Here is a 20,119-nt window from a genome sequence, read left to right on the forward strand (position 1 = left end):
TGTTAAGGGAAAAGGAAGGGGCTGTTCCCAGTTGCCATGGTGACAAGGTAAGCGCGTTCCCTCGGTACCGCCGTAAATTTATGAGGCTGTCTCGTCTCCTCGTTGCTATGGCAATTTAGAGGGACTGTTCTCGTCGCCTCCCACCTCCCGCCGCCGTTGCTAAGACAAGGTGGAGGTAGAGGCTGTCCTTCCCTCGCCGCCCAGTTGCCTTGGAGACGGCGGGTGCCCTGGCCCCGCCCCTCTCGGACTGACAGCGGTGGCCGCATCGCGCCTGCGCAGTGCTCTCTTCCCCCGCAGTCTCTGTGCGTTGAAGCCGGAGACCGCGGCGGCCTCTGCTAGGACCCTCCGCCCCGGAGCCGCCGGCCGGAGCCGCAGCCTCAGCCGCAGCGCCCCCGCCGCCTGTCCCCTCCCCTGCCGCCTCCGCCGGAGCCACCTCGCGCACTGTGAGTCCGGGCCGAGGCTACTGACGCCGTGGGGCTGAGTCAGCGGGAGGCCCGGGCCCGGGCTGGGGGAGGGGAACCGGGCTGCCCCCTCGCCTCCCCACCCGCGCCCCCGCCCCCCAACCGCTTCTCGTTCCCGCCCGCCTCCCTCCCTCTATCCCGCTCTCACGGGCTCCCTGCGGCCTCAGCCGTCAGGCCTCCCCGAGCCACTCCCCCTCCCCTTCTCTCCCTCCAGACCCACCTTGGGGGTCCTTCCCCACTAGATGCGGCGCTACCGCACCTCCACCCTAGACAGATTTTCCCCCTCGAAACTGCCTCCGTTCGCCCTTGTCCCTTCTCCTTACTCCTCTTGGGCCTGACATCTTCGGCCTCCCCAGTGATATGCCAGAAAAAGAGTGACAAGGGAAGAGAGCGAGGGGAGACTTGGGGGAGGGGGGACGTTCTGCCTGCTCAGACCCTGGGGCCTCAGGTTTCCGACCCGCACGCTCCTGCCCTGGCTGGTGTAGGGAAGCAGGTCTGGACAGTTCTAACTGGCAGCTTAGAGCTTGTGGGGCTTTCCGAATAGATTCGCTGGGAAGCATTCAGCTTCATCATGATCAGCTACCGTTCAGTGAACACCCGCTAGTGCACGGTGGCCTTGTAGTGGGCTGAGCTCCTGCCGTGGAGGGTGCTGTGGAGAGGGACTAGAGGCAGTGGAGGGAAGAGGGGGAAGGTTGCGTGTGGGAGCCGAAGTTCCTGCGCTTCCGGTGTGTTGTTGTGAATAAGCATCTTGCAATACTCTTTAAAATGCTCCCCCCACCCCCTTCGCAGTACAATCCTGGTATAATGTGAGGTTTGGAAACAGGCCTGATATCCATAGCAAGTGCTTACTGTTTGTATGTTGAGGGGTTGTGGCAGGACTTGACCTCTGATACCTGTAAATTCCATGTAGTAACCAACTGGGTAATAGTTTTAAGGTAACATGTGCAGAGCAGAGAAAAACTGAGATTTCTCTATGATGTGGGTCTGAGGCTTGTACCCCCTGCCTCCTACAGCTGAGTCTTTGTGGGAACTGTCACCTGATAAGGGTTCTAGCATATTTGAACAACTTCCTAGATTACGTTTGCTACCCATCCACCTGCCCATCTTGCATTGCCTGGAATAGAGGAGGTCCCCAAACTATTGTCTTTTTCTAGAAGAAATGGAGCTGAAGTCAGAGTTGGTGCCCCCAGCCAGAAGCTGTCTCTTAAACATGCCTCAACTCGAGGGCTCCTAACTACTGTGTGTGTACCTCGTTGCCAACTTCCTTTGATACTTTTTTTTTTTTTGACTTCCAGATTTCAGTGTACAATTAGAAAATATGCATAAATATCAGCCAGTTAAACTGTAGAAGAGGCTTTGGCTTTTTTACTTCAGGCTGCAAAAGGAGTAGATGGTTTGGTTCTGGCTTGCAAACAGTGAGAAATAACGATTTTGCTCCTTGACTTTGCTCAATCATGGCCTATTGGCAGCCTCTTCAGGGCCACTCCCCACCCCCATGCCCATCAGATTAGTTTACAGTAGCAAAGACGGCTGTCGCCCTAGTTTTAAACATAGAGATGAAGTTCAGGAAAACTACAGCCCCCATGCAGCAGTGCAGTTTCTTCTGTTTCGAATGCCAGTCTGGGGTTTGGCGGGATGCACCTGCCTGTGGGGCAATGGGAACTGTGGGGCCTGAGAGTTACATTCCTTCTGTGTGGTCCTCTCTGTGTCGCATAGCTCACCGAAATACCCGAGCAGGGCAGGAGCAGACAGCTGTGCTGGAGAGCTGCTCCTCCTGGGTTGAGTGTATTTTGGGAATCAGCGATATTACTGGGGTGGAGGGTTGTGAATTAAGAAGCAAGAAAATGTGTCAAGGCTAGATAGATCAGGAGGGTATGAGTAAAATGTTCCCTTTCCAGTTTGCTGTGGGATAGGACATTTTCAGAGCATCACAGTGGTTTTTATATGGATTAATTTGCCTTTGAAATCCATACCAGTGTTTTATGAGATAATGATGGAATGCCTTTTAAACTGCTGCTATTGAGAAACAGGACTAATACCTGTGTTGTATACATTGCCTATCCAGTAGTTACTGAGTGTAATTGTTAAGATCAGGGAGAGGGACATGATTTGAACCAAATTAAACCTAAATCTATGCAATCTATGTTGTAGTTTTGTAGTACTATATTTCCTTGATTCTAAGACACACCAGCAACTTAGCAGCAGCTTTTAGATAAAATCATTTAACACTACCAGATCAAAAATATATATATATATTGACTCTGAAGTGCATCCTAATTTCAGGAACAGTGCATCCTAATAGCCAGGAAGTGGCAAGACTTGGAGGAGGGATTTGTGTGTCTTAGAACTGAGAATGATATATTTTTTTTGAAGTGTAGTTAATTTACAATGTTGTATTAGTTTCTGGTGTATAGCATATTGATTCAGTTATACATATATATATATTCTTTTTCATATTCTTTATCATTATAGGTTATTACAAGATATTGAATATATTTCCCTGTTACACAGTAGGACCTTGCTGTTTATGAGAACAATATTTATAATGTTCCTGAGTATATGATGGTTCTGAGACCTTCACACATTGTGCGGATGTATTTCCTTAAGTCCTTTCCCTAAGCCAGCCTACTTTAGGGGTTATGTATGTAAGATGATTGCCTGGAGGTAGGCATAGCAGTTGGCTATTGAACAGAGGAGCAGTTGACTATGTGGGAATCCAACCCCAAGCCTTCATATGGTACTCTTCAGAAGCTGAGCCAACTAGCTGGCTGCAAACATCTTATAAGCTATACCTGAATTTAGCCAAGTAACGTCTTTCAGAAGCTGAACAGAAAATATATTTTTTCTGAACCAGAATGCATCTGATTTGTTTACAGACACATTTGTAAAGATCCTAAGACACATGTCCTCCCCCCATAGGATGTTAGAAACGGACAGGACTTCAGAGGGTTCATTGTTCTCATTTCCAGATTTTAACATGAGACACCAAGAGACTTGTACTTTCAGTAAGTACAATTATGGAGCCAGAGCAAAAAATAAATGACTTGCCTGAGGTCACACAACTAATGTAGAAAGTATGTGAAAACATTCTGTAAACTGTGTACACCATGCAAATTAATGTTGGTAGTTATTAGTGGCTGAGTCAGGATTAGAACCCAGATTGCCAGTCTAGGGCTATTCTGCAATACCACGTTGCTTCATTCCTTGTGTTTAATATTCCAGAGAGTTTTAATAAAAGTAATTTGGTAGTCTGTAATTAGCCCTGTAGACAAGGGCTGGTTTTATTGTCTGAGATGTTGCAAAGCCAGGTGAAATTTAGTGTCACACTGTCTAATTAAATATTTATTCTTGCCACGTTAAAAATAATAGTTTTTCCTCACACATTGCAACTTCAGGAAGTTTTTCCTTTCTTAAATTTGCATCATCTAACATAAGGCAAATGTGAAGGTGGGTGTTTGAAGTCTTCTCAACTTCTTATCCGTGAGGCTACCACTGTATTCCAGGAAGCAAGGTGGAGGGGGCTGAAAGGAGGCCAAAGGAGGAGCAAACTAGATTATCTTCCAGCTCCCAGAATGTAACCTTCTGTAGTTCCAGGAAGGGAGAGAAAGGGAGGCGGTCTGGCCCCTGGGAGCAGACAAACCTGAGTTCAAATCCCAGTCCCGCCACTTCCTGGCCGTGTTGTGGAACCTGAGCGACAGTTTTCTCACCTGCAAGCCTCTGCCAATAACCATCTGTTTTACAGGGTGGTTGTGAGGATTAAATGAAAGGAAGTGTGTAGAGTACCTGCTTAATAAGAGATAGCAATCATTAATCTATATTACTAAAGTATAAAATAAAAAATAATGCTTTCAAAATTTCATGATGACCCAAGTCCGTCTTGGCCCCTCAATTCAGCAACCCCCGTCTCCCAGCAGCCCTCTCAGTGTGTTTGACATGCACAGAGAGATTTATCCTGTGAAGACCTGGCACTTGCAGTGTTATTTCAACTGCCAAAATAGGAGTATATGAACTGCCCCTTTGTCTGCATGTATTCAGCTGACCTGGTTATCTGAAAGGCTGGCAGGGCAGGAGCAGTTGACTAGGAGAGCACAGACTTGGTGTGTTTGTGTGTGTCATGGGGGCAGTTAGTCCTCCGTTGGGGAGGCTGGTCTGGGGAGTGACCTTAATTTGAAATGGAAAAGCTGCTGAGCTCTCCCTCCTGAGTAAAGCTCACAATGGCCTTCATTCACTGCCTCTACTATTAGAGGTGCAGCTTTAATCAGTGACTGCTTGGATCAGGTCTACATCTTGGAGACCTGGAGGGCCCGGGAGAGGAGCTATCCGTCTTGGGAGGGAAACCTCCTCACTGGTAAGGAGAGGCAAAGGGAGGTCATTTGGGGTGGCAACAGTTCCAGATGGGGTCAAGGCAGAGACTACCATGTAATTAGGGAGCCAGAGCAAGCCATTCAGGTGGAATACAAATGAACTTAAATTTCTATAAAAATTTCACTTGAGAATAAAATACTCATATATAATGAAAATGAGTATTTGTATGTATATGTATGACTGAAACATTATGCTGTACACCAGAAATTGATATAACATTGTAAACTGTCTATACTTCAATAAGAAAAGAATGCAAATTTTAAAAAATGTATATTTAAATAATATAAAATTTAAAAGCAAACAATATAATTTCAAAAATACTCATATATAGGCATCTAAAGACAGAAAAGGTAAACACAATAGTTCTTACCTCTGGGAAGTAGAATTTGAATGTGAAGGAGTGAAAAGGAGACTCAAAGGGGACTTCTCCTTTATATACTTCTCCATGTGAGTTGTTATAAGAAGCATGTAAGCTTTTGTAAGTTAATGAAGACCAGTAGAGTTGGTAGTGGTTGTTTTTCAGTAAGTACATTTTGATACACAAGAAGCAGTTGCCTTTAATTGGTGCCATCAGTGCCTGGGACAGATAGGGTTAGACTACTTCCTTCGAACTGGCCAAGACAGTTTGCACCAAACCAGGCTCGTAGATGAGAACAGGATCCTCCAAGGTGACTGCTTCCCTGGCAGCCCAGGATACTTCCTGACCTCCTACCTCACCACTTCTTCCTAGTCTTTTCATTCCCTTCTTGGGAATAATCCCTTCTCTTAAACAGTTGAAGTAATCATTGCTATTCTCATAAGCTAATTTAATTTTCAACTGTTGATAAAAATGGCATCTGATCTGATGATCTTTATGAAAAATCCATGCCCCTTACTTAACATCAAGAGGGCTTGAAGTATAAAGGAACCCCAGCTGAAATGCTGGCACATTGTGTTATGGTAGCTGCATTTTTAGATCAGATCTGGCTGATAGAGTACATCTTTCACACAGTGATTTACTAACTGCTTTTCTAAGGAATTACCGATAAACTGACAAAATTATTAAGTATTATTGAGCTTTACTTTTTCTCATAAGCTGGTCAGTTGTGTTCCCTAGCCAGATGGCCTGTTTATTATAGAAAGATGACACACCTATCATTGGACACGTGCTTTGACTTGCTTAACCAAGAGTTAGGTTGGGTTATGCTGAGTAGTCCACATTCCATCACCCAATCTTCCCTTTGGCCAAGGGTACAAATTTGTGTGACATTTGGCCAGGGCTTGGGAGGTATCCTGTGGCCAAGGATGGTTTTTCCTCTGTGTAGAGCTGACTGGCCAATACTGGCCTAAGTCCAGTATCTTGTTCTCACTAGCATCGTGCTCTACCAATTTTGCTAAACTGGCATAACATACCATCAGTGTTTTGAGCTCCAGACACATTATTTGCCTGAAGTAAATAAAGATTTGGCCTATCTAAAGTGTTTTGACTCCGTGTAAAATGATTTTTTTCTCCGAAACTATTTCCTATATATAGGAGTTACATACCATTTTTAAGGTATGTTTAAAATAAATGAGCAAGAAGCATTGCTTCAAATCTGCCCAGTAATTTTAATGACATGTTATCAAAAGCCTTAAAAACATATGTTTAGACCCGAAATTGCTGTTCTAGGAATATTTAGAAAATCGGAGATGTATATAAAAAAATACCTGTATGATGACTTTTATTAATACAACATTTTTAATAATACCAAACAGTTTAAAACAACCAAAAGTGACAACAGTTAAGCATTGGTCAGGTTCACTGTGATAAAATACTACACAGGCATTAAAAATCTTGTAGAAGAATATTTATTGATGTCAGAAACATTTGATATAATCAGTGAAAAAAGGATGCAAAATAGTATGACAAGAATGATACCAATTTTATTTTAAAACATATGAAAAGATACTAGAAGGACTTATGCCAAAAACCATAAGTGATTATCTTTAAGTAATGGGATTGCCTTTTTTTTCCTAGTGCTTTTCAGTGTTTTCCACACTTCTGCATTAAGCAGCTACAACTTTTATCACAAAAATTTTAAACCAGTGATGAATAGATTCCATTGTAGCACAATCTCTAAGAAAATCACAAGGTATTTAATTTTTTAATTATTTTGTTTCACTACGATCATGATGAAAGATACCCACTTCTCAAAGACATTTCTTTAGATACTACTTCATTTCTTCCTTGAGAGAGAGCACGGATGGAGTATTATTGGGTGGGTGTGTGACTTAAAAACATAGCCTAGAAACTCCCAAATCCATCCATCCAAATAAGTAACTCTCTTGACTCAAATGAGATGTAAAAACAAATTATGAAAAGAAAATGTCTTCAGATAGTCTTCTTTGCCTCTTAGCTTTTACTGCTTAAATTTGTCAGGTATCAGTAAAACCCCATATACTGCAGAGCTCCATTTTGGGTGGACTCTCCCCATGTCTTTGCAGATTCTCTGGTGTCTTGAGAGCCTAATTTGAGGCTTTGTCTCATGTGTTGGTGGTACCTATCTGAACTATCTGTTTTGAAAGACTGTGCCCAGGCCTGCTGCAGCCTCCTTCCTCCCTTTGTCCTTGGTCATTTTCTGTTCAGCCATCAGCTCAGAAGCCCTTTTTCTTCCAGGTGTGGAGAAGGTTGGGTGCCCACCGGTGGCCACCTGATGGCAGAAGCCCTCTGCAGGGATGGGCTGGGCAGTCCCTGGAGCTGCAGGCTGTGAAGGGAGGGGCTAGCACAGCAGCTGTCCTCTCGCTTCATTTTCCCCATCCCCACACACGTTGTATGTTATCTCAATGGCCCAGTCCAGTGGACTGATACCTGCCCTAATACCAGTGGTGGCATCTGCCCAACTCTGAGCACTGGGGGTCCAGGCCGTAGAGTTGAGGAACTATGTGACCTATCACATAGCTCAGCCTGCACTGTGATAAATATTTTCTGAGCAGGATCTGCCTCTTCTTCCAGGTGGTTCTGACTACCCGAACACCTGTCCCAGATGAGGTGGAGGCCTTCCCTGCCGCCTGGGATTAGTGAACAAGTCTTTGGGTATGGCTCACTGGAGAGGCTCTACCACTTGGAAAGAGCAATTGTGGGAGAAGCATTCATCTTCTCTTGAGGGTGTTGTTGTCCTGGTCATCTTGTAATTTAAATGGTGTTCCCTGACTGGTAAAAAATGAAATCTTAGCTGCTCTGAGTCAGCAAGATCATAGTTGAACTAATGAGGGTTGTGCCATGTGATAAGGGATGGGCCTTGGACCACTGGATGAAATTAAATATCCCTTCCCGTATGAGGAGTATTTCACTGAAGGCTTATCTTCAGTGGTATAATATGTACTGCGTAGCTAGACTTTTCTGCAGTACAAAACTCTTGGCAGACAGCCCTCAACCCCCACTCTGGTCTCTGCAGATTGTTGCCACTTATCAGGGACTCTGATTTAGGCTCTGATCTGTTCTGATTTTAGATGGGTAGAGTTCACAGCTGAAAGCTCCCAATTTGGGCATCCTATTAACACCTTTAAGTGACAGGACCACTGCTAAGTACAGAGGTGTGTTATACTGGCCCTAAAATAGCAAGGTACAGTGTTTTGAGACTTGATAAGACTTGTATTCCCCAGAAAGTATAGTTTCCAGGTTTATAGGTTATTCATATAAATTTGGATATTGTCTTCTCAAGGCTTTATTCTAAGTATCCTCTCAACAAGTACTTTCCAAATCCTTTCTATCTTATATTCATAGTCATTATAAAAGAAATGAGATTCAACCCCTGTCCATAGAGATTGAAGTCTGGTTTGGAAGATAAGATGGATGTGTGGAATGATTAGTGTGTATGACAACATTGGATGTCAGTGATGCATCTGTTTACTTTGTTGTATAAGACATGGTCTTTGCCCTTAAAGAACTCAGCTAACATTCTGGTGAGAGAATTGGGCACAAAATAATGTAAATCGCTGTAACACAAGAGGCTAGGAACTCCAGCAGTGATGGGAAGGGGTACTTTGGTAACCCAGGAGGAAGGATGACCCTGAGCCTGTAAGAGCTGGGGAAGGCTTCAGAGAGGGCGGCATATTGGAGCTGGGTGTGCAGGGTAATGCGGGGTCCTGCCCACCAGAGGACAGATGAGTAAGAGAGTTCAGGCAAAAGAACTGAAAACAACAGTGTATTGTGAGTCATTAGCGCTATAGAGCCTAAATTCAAAAAGGATTCTGAGAGGAGAATAATCATTGTGAACAGGAGTAATCAGAAAAGTCATCACAACGGAAGCAGAACCTGAGCGTATCCTGAAGATGAGCAAGCTTCGAGTAGACAGGGCACCAGAGAGGCCTTTCCGCGAGGCAAGGTGCAGCATCAGCAAAGGAATGACCGGCCAAGATCACGAGCAGGTCACCCTTACCAGATTGAGGCTGTGAGAGTTTGCACAACATTGGTGATGTTAACCAGAAATTAGGAAGTTGAAAAGACAGTTTGGAGGTCAGTTTTGTTTTAGACGTGGAGAGCTAAGGGTGACAGTTGGAGACATACAAGTGTAGCGATCACAAAAGCCCAGAAGCTGAGGGTGAAGCTGGATTGAGCTATGGGTGTGAGAGTCAGCAGCACAGGGGGGATGGCTTCCCTGAAGGGAGGTCTCTATAGAGGTCTTGGGTACAAGCATAAAGAACAGAGCTCTAAGAAATAAGCTTGGCGAATTGTCCATAGTTAGGAAAAATATGAAGCAATGCGGGAAAGTTGAGAGGCTTCAGTGGCAAGGCAAGAGAGCTTCAGTGCTGCTGGTTTAACTGGACTTAAGGATTCATCCAGAAAAAAGTCAGAACAAGAGTGTCAGTCCAGTAAAACACTAAAAAAGGAAGCCCAATTGGGTAGGGTTAAGGGAGAAATTGGGTAGAGAGGAAATAGAGGCAGTGGATGGTCCCCAGAGAAGGCAACAGGGAAGGGGAGAAAAGTAGTAACTAGAAGAAGCAGCAGGGTCAAAGTTTTTTTGTTATAATTAGATTCTTTATCAGCAAATGTATATTAAATGTTAGTAAGCGTGTATTTGTTTATGTAATTTTTGTGTGTTAAAGTGTGCTTCATCCTACAGATTTCTCTATATCAATATAATCTGTATATTTGTTACTTCAAATATCCCATTCTTTCTGTAGTATTCCATTATATTCATGCCAAAATGTGCTTAACTGTCTATTATTGGACAACTGGGGTATTTCCAACATTTTGCGAGTGCAAATGTCTCTGCTCTGCACATCAATGTACAAATTACTTTTTTTTCTTTCGTGGGTTATTTCTTCAGGGTATATGCTATAAAGTAGAATTACAGAGGCAAAGGGTACAAACCATGTTGAGTTTTTTTATTGAGATATAATTGGCATATAACAATATATTGGTTTCAGGTGTACAACATGATTCAACATTTGTATATACTGCAAAATGATCACCACAGTAAGTCTATATGCATCACCACACATAGTTACAAATTGTTTTTGTTGTGATGAGAACTTTTAAGATCTGCTCTTTTAGCAACTTTTAAACGTATAATACAGCATTATTAACTATAGTCACCATGCTATACATTATATTCCTCAGGACTTATTTATGTTATAACTGGAAGCTTGCACCTTTTGGCTACCTTCACCCAGTTCCCTCTACGCCCACTCCTGGCAACCACCGATCTGTTCTCTGTATCTATGAGTTCATTGTTTTTAGATTCCACATATAAGCAAGATAATACAGTATTTATCTTTCTCTGTCCAACTTATTTCACTTAGCATAATGCCCTCAAGTTCAATCCATGTTGTAAATGGCAGGATTCCCTTCTTTTTCATGGCTCAGTAATATTCCATTGTATGTATATACAGCACATTTTCTTTATCCAGTCATTCATTGCTAAACACTTAGATTACCTCCATGCTGTTGTTATTTTCTAATATGCTTATTATACATTGTTTTCCATGGTGATCCAACCAGCTTACCATCAAGGTAAGAGTTTGGTATTGACTTAGAATGATTTCTGACAATAAGAGGATCTGAGCATGTTTGATGGTGGAAAGGAAAAGGAATTATTTGAAGGAAATGATCCAGATACAAGAGAGAAGCAGAGTAAATAGGAATGATCTTGAGGACACCAGGGAAGGGGTAACTTTACAAAGGAAGGAAGGGAGCCCTTCCTCTGAGACTGGGAGGAGGAGATAGTATGGCTCTTTCTCCCCCTGACTTGCAGGGTGAAGTCCAGCGGAGATGACTGAGTTCCTACTCAGAAAAGACCTTTTCCTTAGTAAAACAGAGCCAAGGCCACTTGCTGAGGTGGGGGGGTGAGGTCTTGATGGTCTGAATTAACCACTGTAAGGAATGAGCTTGGGCGTCTGAGAGATGAATGAGTCTTGTTGTGCCGGAGTGAGAGCTGACTTAGACCCATGAGTTCCCATGTAACGGGCTAAGTCTCTGAAGTCCTGTAGCCTGGAGAAGCAGCAGTTAGTGGGGGAGCACCAGGATGGGGGTGGCTTGGTACGCTCAGGGCAAGGTTTCCAAGGAGGCAGAATTTGAGATGGCAGTGAAGCAGCTTGCCCTAAGGTCAGAGGTGGAGGGAAGTGCTGCAAATCTAAGACAGGCGCTCGTTGTCAGTGGAAAGAGGGGGCAGAGTAATCGCAGTCCAATGAGAACAGAAAGCAGGTTTGGAAGATGAAGGATGAACAGTAAGGAGGTTATTGACAGGAAGATTTTAATTTTAAAATTTGGAAGAGGCTGTTTTTTAAGTTATTTACCTTTGTGGATGTTGTTTGTTTTTTTAAAACATGCTTAAACTAAAAATTAAAATCTCTGGAGTAGAGCTGTGCCTCCAGGGTGTGGCTGGATTGCTCTAAGGTTGAGGAAGGAGAAATGAAGATGGAGGAGGGTCAGAGTCCAGCTTGATGAGGTGTGAGAACCGTGAGGTGTCTCTGCTTGTCAGCCACTGCTTCTGTGGTCATAGCTTGTCACTACAGGGTGGCACCCAGCCACCCTCCCTTATCTACCCACCCAAGTTTTAGTGTTTAAAACCTGAGGAGGCCAAGCTTCCCTAGGCCTGGTAGTCATATTTTCAATGTCTTGTGGGCCTGGCTGTTTCTGACTCTCTGCCCAGGTCCCCTCCTGAGCCATTCCTCTCTGGCCTCTATCCGTGAAGTTTCTTCCTCCAGCCAAATATAGCCCCTTGCCAGGAATGCAGTTTTTGGGTGGACTGTAGGTTCCATTTCAGCCTCACTCATCCCTTCCCTGGGAGCTTTGTGCAGTGTACAAACTGTGCAACTGTATATAGCAGCCCTGTTTCTCTCTTGCCTGTTTTGAAATTTGGCCTAAGGCCCTCGCCTCCTCTGACCTCTCTCCTTCTCATGTCCTCCTGGATCATTCACTTTGACCCTGACCCTGACTGACACCCTTGGTTGTGGTCAGTATTTCACTTGCCAGATTTACATTACCTTCATACTGTACAACTGAAGCCACTTAGACAGCTAACCATGCATAGGAGTCACTGAGGCCGAGCAAGGAACAGAGCAAGGTAGAAACACGTGGAAAATCAGGTGTCCTCATCAACACAGGAATGTGGAGAAGCCAGGACCAGTGCTCTGCATTATTTCCAGGGCCTTCAGCTGAGTCTAAATCTTGCCCATACATTTTGTAAAATGGTGTTTCACTAAAGCCGGGACTAAGCAGGGGTATGGCTCCCAGCCAGTCCCTCCCAGGAAGGAACAAACAGCTTGCAGTGCAGGCCTCAAGCCAGGTGGGGTAGAAGCTAAGGTGCTTTTTTTGCACGCAGGATTAAATGGGCTCTTTGTCAACATGGCCTCCTGCCTTGTTCTTTTCTCTTTTCTCTTGTCAGCCTAGGTCTGAATAATTAGCTCTTGGCTCATAATTAGTAAAAAGAAGAGGAAGAGTACAACTGATAGGCTGCGGTACACCTAAGAACCTTGAACTTGGAGTTAGGAGACATGGGTTTGGAGTTATTGTGACCTTGAACAAAACACATCTCTTCCTTTTTCTGTAAATTGAGGGGTCTTTGCATATGCTGTTCCCTCTGCCTGAAACATTCTTTCCTCGCCTTTTGAGGCTAACTCTCATGTCTTGGCCTGAATGTCATTCCCTCTGGAAAGAGTTCTGTGACCTCCACCCCAGCTCCACTCCAGGTTGGGGACCACATCAGTTTGGTTGTGGGATCAATTTATTGGGTTATAACCAGCATTTTCTAAATGAAAAGACCAGAAAATATCAAAGTGCATCACTCATAGTAAGAGTAAGAGTTATTTAATGAACTTTTGTTTTATTGTCTATGTCTGTGTGTGTGTTTGTACATATATTGGATTGTAAAGTAAAATATATCATTTACTAAGAGGTTGAAAGCCATTGCTTTCAAAACACTCTAGTCCTGTATGTTTCTTCTGCAGCACTTAATGTGAATATAATTACGTAGTTGCTTGTATGATTTTATTGGTGCTTATCCATTCACTAGATAACAAGCTCCATGAGCCGAGGATCAAGACTGACCTACTCCTCCGTATAAGACCTAGAAACTGTTGAGGCTCAACACATGTTTGCTGAGTGAATGGATTTCTGAGGGGAACTGTGTTGCTGTTGGGCCTTACTTCTAGGAGGCGGTTCCTAGGAGTGAGTAGAGGGTGACTGCGGTAGTAGACGAGAAAGCCCTCATATTCGTCCCTCCTGGACGAGAGTACCAGAAAGAGCAGTTCTTTGATCCCTCAGTCTCCACCTTGGGAGTGGCACCAGAAACCAAGAAGGCCAAGCCAGCTCCCCTGAGAAGGAGCCGGGAAGAAGAGGCTACCACTACCACTACCCCATCCCCCAGGAAAGCCTCACTTGGGCTTAGGTAACTTTCCCGTATCGAGAAAACAGGACATTCAGAGACGGAACCCACCACATAACCTGTGCTTACACAAAGGCAAAGTCGGATCGCCTAGCATAACCTCACCCCAAGGCCCGCTTCCCACTCTCCTGGGTATGGGTGACTAGACCTTGGCCTAGGAGCCCACCGGGTCCCCAGGGAAGACCCCAGAACTCCTTTTTCCCCTGCAGCACCCCCCACCCTGCCTACCAATGCTTCCGGAAAACTGCTCTGCTTCTTGAGATATCTTTCCAGACCGAGCCAGTCTGCCAAGAGGTAGAGTGAACACCATGTGCCCTCCCAGAGGTAACCAGCCTCTGATTGTAGTCCAGAGGACTTCCCACGGCCTGGAAGGCTCCATTGGCGAGACCCAGCCAGGCACTGCTGCAGCCCAGAGCTGGCCTGGCGTGTGCTAAAAGTCATAGCTAAAGAGGGCTTGTGCCTCTGAGGCCCTCTTGAGGGCGCTGGCAACCCAGTAATAACACAGGTTCTGTCACAAGTATTTAAGAAGGTCTGATTTGCCACTTTATCCTCAGAGCTCATCATTTGAATTCAGATGATTCCGGCAGCATCTAGCTGTTCCTTGGAAATTATGTTGCTTCCTGCCTGGAGCAGATGACCTCTTTGGGAGGGATGGATGAGGGAATAATAACTAGTTGTTTTAGAGCTCCCAGAGCTGTTAGCTAAAACATCTTAATTTATACATTGCTTTCAGCTTGGTTTTCTGGAATTGACCATCCCTTCTAACAATGTCTCCAAAGAGACATTGGCTTCTTTAGGAAGCCCTCTCAGGTACTGCACGTGGGTTGTTGAGGACAGAAGGCAAGCGAAGAGAAGTAACTGAGAAGCCTATGACTACAGGTTGGCCCTGGGCTACTGGTTTTGTCCCCAGTAATACTATTTCCAAGACACTGAAATAACATGTCAGGGAACTTTGTTTTGAATTCATCCCCAGGAGACACTTTCACTGTGCTAGTGGAGAAGGTGGAACATAGGGCCAATGGCTTGTTTAAAATCAGGATAAAACTCCACCTTAGCTAGACTTACCTACAGGTGTCTAAATGCCCAAGACTCACTGGCTGAACTGCCTAAGCCACTTGGAAAGGAGTAGAAGGGACATCCCTGGGTCCTGAATTCTTCCTTCCCCAGCCTGGTTATCAGCTGCTCAGTACCATTTAGATAGAGGTGCTTTGGCCCTGAGAGAGGTTAAGATATGTGCTATTAAAACCCTTTTTCCCCCTGGGGAAGAATGTTGGCTGTTCCTCAAAGTCAGTCAGAACCCCACCAGGGCCATCCTCCCAGCTCATGAGATGTTTCTAGGTTCTCTTCTGCGCACCTCGTTTCTCCATGTCTTGACAGCGTGGATCTGAGTGGGTGAAGCCATCCTCATAGAAGTAACATGGCAGAAGTAGGCTCGACAGGCCCATTCCACCACCTCAGGTCTGGCCTAGACCAGTGCCAAGGTCACAGAACAACCAGTGTAACCCACAGCAGCCTCCACAGGGTGAAGGAACAAAGAGGGACTCTTCAGCTTAGAGTCCAAGTGAGAGGGAGATAGGTCGGTCTGCATATTAGTGTCCTCCTGTGCTGTAACAAACTACTATGAACTTAATTGCTTAGAATAACATAAATCCATCATCTTACAGTTCTGGGGGTCTGAAGTGGGTATAGTGGGCTGAATGGTGGCTCCCCAAAATTCCTGACCCTCAGAACTTGTGTATATTATTTTATATGACCAAAGGGGTGATTAGGAATCCCAAAAGGAGGTACTTACTCTGGATTTTGGGGGTGGGCCCTAAATGCAATCACTTGTATCCTTATAAATAGGAGGTGAGGGAGTTTTGAGAGGAGGAGACAGTGTGACCACAGAGGCAGTGATTGGAGTGATGTGGTCACAAGCCAAAGAATGCCTGCAGCCACGAGAACTAGAAAAGGCAAAGAGCAGATTCCTCCTAGAACCTTCAGAGGGATTGCAGCCCTGCTGACACCTTGATTTTGGACTTCTGGCCTCCGGAACAGTGAGAGAATAAACTTCTGTTGTTAGCTATCCAGTTTGTGATAATTTGCTACAGCAGCCATGGGAAACTAATATAGTGGGCTAAAATTAAGGTATTGACAAGGCTGTGTTACTTCTGGAGGCTCTAGGAGAAAATCCTCTCCTTGTCTTTTCCAGCTTCTAGAGGCTGCCTGCTTTCCTTGACTTGTGGCCCTGCCATCACCATGTCTTCTAAAGACCCTTGTGATTATTTTAGGCCCACCTGGATAATCCAGACTAATCTTCCCATCACAAAATCCTTAATTACATGTGCAAAGCCCCCTTTGCCATTTAAGGTCACGTTCACAGGTTCCAGGGATTAGGACAAGGACATTGGGGTGGGGGTGCTACCACAGTCTGTATAACCCTAAAGGGTGTGGATAGGAATTTACCACGTCCCTGGGTATTCAAATTAGATGCTACTCCCTGAAGTGAGAAAGGCCATATCAAAAGAAACATTTCTTTTGCAGAAGTAGTCATTGTGGGGTGCATTACCCTCACAGGTTCTTCTAGGCAGAAAATGATTAAAAAAAAAAAAGGTGGGGCATGAATGTGAGCTACACGAGGTGAAGTTCTCCCTTTAAGCTTTTGAGGTGATGATGTGTGGTGGGGGAGCATCTTATCAGTACTCACCTTTGGTGCTTATCAAGCAGACTAGCTGAATGGGTCCGTAAGGGCATTTCACACAACCATCAGTCATAAAGCTATTGCCCTGTGGAGACACAGCCTCCTGGAGATGAGCCAAAGGGTGCGTCACAAGAAGTATACATGGTACTGCAATTAGAGGCAATGGGCAAGTTCACTGTAATGGCTTGGGGAGGTCAATGTACAGGGCATGTGGGGAATATTATGGCTCCCATTGTAAAAGATGGAAGTAGTTTATGGGGGTCGTTGGTCAGAAGGCAGAGTGAGAAGCTGAAGAACCACCATTTGAAACATATGTTCGTCTAGAGGTCAGAACTCGAGAGAGCCACCCAGGAATAGTCACTCTTGAAGGCAGATGGGATTACTTGAGGCAGTTTGAATCCACATCAAGACCATCAAAAGCAGAGTTCCCATTCTGCTCCTGCCTGTCTCTCTGACTCTGGGAAATAATTGTTTCTTCCTCAGAAGTGAATAAAACTTCCTACTTGGAGAGGATGCGAAATCATTAATTATTAATATTTATTTGCATATTTACAGATGAAAGGCATGCTGACTTCAAAGAAGTAGAGTTAGAACGGGGGAAGAGAATTAATTCTCAATGCTAAAATTATCTGCTAGAAAACACTCATGCCTATTTTGAAAAAGTTTTTCATGGTTGAATATAAAGTTGGAGAATCTTAAAAGAGGATTTGACAACCAGTAAAGGGATCAGAGAAGAGTCTCTTAGGACAGAAATGTTTGTGTTCCTAACCACTCAAACTCATTTCTAGGACAAGGCATTAGACAAAGGTGTCCTGCATGCATGTGAAACACGATGAGAAGTTATGGTGAATGCCTTGGAACCTTGCCAAATAATTAGTGGTTTAATTCTGATTCAGCTCGTCTCTTCACAACACAAAGGCCTGAGACTCCAGTTAATGAATTTCACTTTGAAAAGAAGCAGTTTATTGGATACATGCTCTAGTTTAGAGCACAAGGCTCAAGGTAGAGGACAAAAAAGAATCCGTCATCCTAGGGCCACCTCTCTGTAGACAACACTACACTCACCTCCTAGGCAGGCGGGCCTGCTGGAAGCCAAGTTCTAACTGCCAGGGCCATCGTTACACAGTGTGTCCTGGCCCACTAGTCAGAGCAGCCACAGTAACGTGGCACTAGTGTCTTTCATGGGACCAACATCCTTACTCAGTGGAATGGGAGGCTCCTCCTGGACCGTTTTTAATACAGGGACACTTCACCATCTCAGCATTTAGTGAGAGTGTGAGGTAATATCTGTCTCAGTCTCCAGCTCTTTTTTTTTCTTTCAGTTTGTGATCACATGATCATCAAGAAAGAACACCGCATACTTTTAGCTGCTTTTTAAATGTTGGCAGAAGAAACCAATTAGCTAAGTGGTCATTAATAGCTGACCCTTCATTGAATTTTTTTTTGTCAGCATCCATATAAGAAGTCAGCATATTTCTTTATGTTTGTTCCCCAAATTGCTTTACCCCATCACAATATTCTGGAATCCAACCAGAAAGAAGACTGAAGCCTTTGGAGGTGAGGGAAAACTGCAGTGTTAAAAACCATGCTTTCCCGTGACTTGGCTTAATGCTGGTCGGGCCACTGACTGATTAACAGTGACGGGAGCTGTGCTGCCTCTGAGCTGGTAAACGGGAAGTTTTCACATGTGATTTCTGGAGCAGGGTGGCCTCAAGTGTGGTCCTGCTACTGACTCACCAGGAAAGCCTGTGAAGAATGTAGGCTCCTGAGCCCCAGCCCACATCTGACCACTCGGGGGACAGACTCAGGAATCTGCATTAGAATAGACCAGTCAGGTGATTCCTGCACACCCTGCATTTTAAGAACCTCTGCTCTAGAAATTGTCCTTCTTGAGATACATGGGGTCAGTCTTTGCTTGAAGGGCTTCATCCAAAGCCAGATGTGACCCTTGCCGCTCCTTAGCAGGAAAGTGATTCTCCTCCCTTCATAGCACATTGGGCCTAGGGAAGAGTTATGCTCTGGCTCAGCACCACTCTGTGCGGTGAGGTCCCATGTTCATTCTTGCCAGGCACACAACTTCACCACCTCAGCTTTTCCATAAACAGCACCCTGGTCTCCCAAATTGATACAGAAACAGAGCCTTAAGATGCAACTGTCTTTGCCTCTACATGGTTTGATGGCCTGCTCAAGATTTTCTTAACTCCCTAAGAAGAAAAGACTATGTGGGATTTCTGATGGCTCTTTTGAAGCACATGAGGAAACACCCACTAAGCTCCGAGCGCCTGGGCAGCCCCTGCTTTTTGTTACCAGGAGAAAAATGACCTGTCTCTGTGTGACCTGGGCACTATGCAGGTTGCTTTCTGTACACTGCCTTGATTAATAAGAAAACTGATCCAAGGGCTGTAATTCAGGGGAAAGGACAATAATAACATGAACAGGAGGAAAGGCAGACTTGAATTATGTTCTCAGCTTCAGTGTTGACTCATCCTGGTAAGAAAGTGAGGCCAGTGCCTCTATTTATCCTTCAATAAAATGAGGTTATTACCTGTTCCCATTGCCCAATCATGAGGACAGCATTGGGAATACTTTGAACTGCTCAGATGAAAGATGATATAAAACTACAAAGCGAAAAGTTGGTATAGAAGAGGATGCTAGAAGACAGAGTGAAATGGCCAAGTGAGAGCAAAATCTAAGGATGCCAGGATTTTCCACGATGCAATTGTGGGGACTTTCTGGGCCTCCAGTTGCCTTGTTTGTCTTAGGAAGGATGGTATGAATACACACTATCATAGAAGGAGAGGCAGCCTAGTGTAGTGATTAAGAGCAAACGCTTTGGAGTCATCAACCTACTGAGTCAGAATCTCAACGTAGGAGACAACACAGCTGCGGTTTTAAGAAATCCCAAGGTGATTCTGAGGCACACCCCAGTTTGAGAAACACCGTGTCCTCACCAGACTTTGATGGTCCCCAAAAAGGCTGTGTGTTTCCACATCTCTTACGCATGCTCAGACTGTACCCACTCCCTTCCTGCATCACAAGTATTATCTCTTGATTTTTCTTGCTATGAAATGAACTCCAACTCTTCTTTCAAGGCCAGATCACCTATCACCTTTTGCCTGAAACTTTCCCTAACCTTTTCAGAGAAATTAATTATTTTGGATACAAAAGACTATGCTACCATCAGAGAATGAGGTGAATCCCTATACACTGTGTAGAAAAATAACCATGATATTTTAAAGGGAAAGAAACAGTCACAGAATATTTATATTTTGATTCTGTTTTTCTTTAAACAATGAAACAAATATGTATGTATGTAGTTTGAGTATCTGTATTAAAAGGTCTGAAGAATACACATACCTGATACCAGGAAACTTTACTTTTTTATTTTATATACATCTATATTATTTGATTTCAGTACCACTTTTCTAATTTTTCAAATTCAATAACAAAATGATTACCAAGAGATTAATTTCTCAAATAATTGCTGGGGAAGAATGGATTGATGTTATAGCCTTTGTATATATTATTGTTCTGTCTCTCAGCTGTGTCTCAATTCAGCTGTGAGCTCCTTGATGGCAGGGGCCTCGTCCTGGTTATCTGCCTGTCACCAGTGCCCAGCACTGTCCCTGACACATTGTGATGCATGGTGTGTACTTACTGAATTTAAGAGATCTAAAACAGAGTCTGGGGAGGCTTGATTGATCAGCCCCTGGATGGTCAGGTCTGCCACAAAGGCACAGCCTGTCCATCAGTCACATGTCTAGTCC

At 44.4% G+C, this 20,119-nt stretch overlaps 1 protein-coding gene across 2 annotated transcripts in view; it reads left to right on the forward strand.

Moving 5' to 3' along the window:
- Positions 1 to 279: 279 nt before the first annotated feature.
- Positions 280 to 20,119, forward strand: part of MAPRE3 (microtubule associated protein RP/EB family member 3) — a 48,332-nt gene continuing 28,492 nt past the window's right edge. For both annotated transcript variants that reach the window (XM_032497212.1, XM_014563510.2), the window contains exon 1: positions 280 to 443. The gene's annotated coding sequence lies outside the window, so the exon portion shown is untranslated. The remainder of the gene's footprint in view (positions 444 to 20,119) is intronic.

The sequence above is a fragment of the Camelus ferus genome, chromosome 15, assembly GCF_009834535.1.
Source record: "Camelus ferus isolate YT-003-E chromosome 15, BCGSAC_Cfer_1.0, whole genome shotgun sequence".
Classification (NCBI taxonomy): Eukaryota; Metazoa; Chordata; class Mammalia; order Artiodactyla; family Camelidae; genus Camelus; species Camelus ferus.